Below are 1,236 nucleotides of genomic sequence, written 5' to 3' on the forward strand. Positions count from 1 at the left end.
AAAATTTAAAAGACAAAAAAAAATACTCCCACCTCCACTTCTTTTACAATTGGAGAACAACTCTGATGTCTCCCTTACATTTTCTTTTTTTTTATAGACTGAATGTCACCAGTTCCCGTAATGCTTTTGCAATGATATGATGTCCCTATCTTTAAATCTCACTCAATAATGCTTTTCTTCAGTGAAGGGACTGGTCTTATACACATAGCTTGAATGATAATGATTGTAAAACTTTCCTTGATCTGGACAACTAGGTTTGTTTTCATTTTTGGAATCTAAAATAGAAATAATTTCCTCTCCCACATCACAGTCATTGACTCATTACATCTACAGTAAAATAAAACCTCCAGGTCTTTCATCCTAAACTATATTTGCCGTTCTCCCTCTCAGTCTCATGCAATTTATTTTTTATCAAAATGTGTCTTGGTTTGGGTTTCCTGAGAAGCGGATTATTTGACAAAGCTGCAAGTATGAGTGGTTCCTGTAGGAGGTGATCCAAGGAAACCTCTGTAATGGAATGAGGAATTGAGGCAGTGAAAGACAAGTATTCAATAAAGCATTACCAACCAAGTTCCCACTGTGGGCAAATAAAGTCCAATTCCTTTATAGAATTCTAGGAGACTGTGCAGAACATACCTCAGAGTTATGCCAGCTGACCAGTGAGAAACTGGATGATTTGTCCACTAACAACCCATCATGTAATAAACATATCCTTATACTTCCATCCTTGCCCCTGACCAAAAGGGCCACCAGGACAAGCAAACAATACTGAATTATCTCATCCAGCCCATTCTGGTTCCTGTGTTTAAATGTTACGAAGTAAATACAAGGTAGCTATTAATTAAGCAGGCCCCCAAACCCCTTACTATATGGAGAGTTTTAATACCCCAAAATGACAAAACCGTTGTTTTTTAAAATGCCTTTTTTTCCAAAATAATTTATAGCTCAGAATTATGCAGGCTATTACTATGCTTCCTTCCAATAAAGTGGAATTAGTACTCATTTGCTATAATTTACTATCTAACCCCATTCACCAGGAAAATGTCCTCAAGTGAAGGAGAACACTTCTCTTGGGGCCTGCTTCTTTCTTGCAGGAAAATTTCAGCAGAAAAATCTGTACTGTCTCATTTCGAGAGCACTTTTGGTTTCACAGATACTTACCAGTGATACTTTAGGATCTGAGTTACTTCTCAGTGAATAAATGCAGAGGAACAATAGGGCTTATTGTGCCAAATT

The sequence above is a fragment of the Nomascus leucogenys genome, chromosome X, assembly GCF_006542625.1.
Source record: "Nomascus leucogenys isolate Asia chromosome X, Asia_NLE_v1, whole genome shotgun sequence".
NCBI classification, from domain to species: domain Eukaryota; kingdom Metazoa; phylum Chordata; class Mammalia; order Primates; family Hylobatidae; genus Nomascus; species Nomascus leucogenys.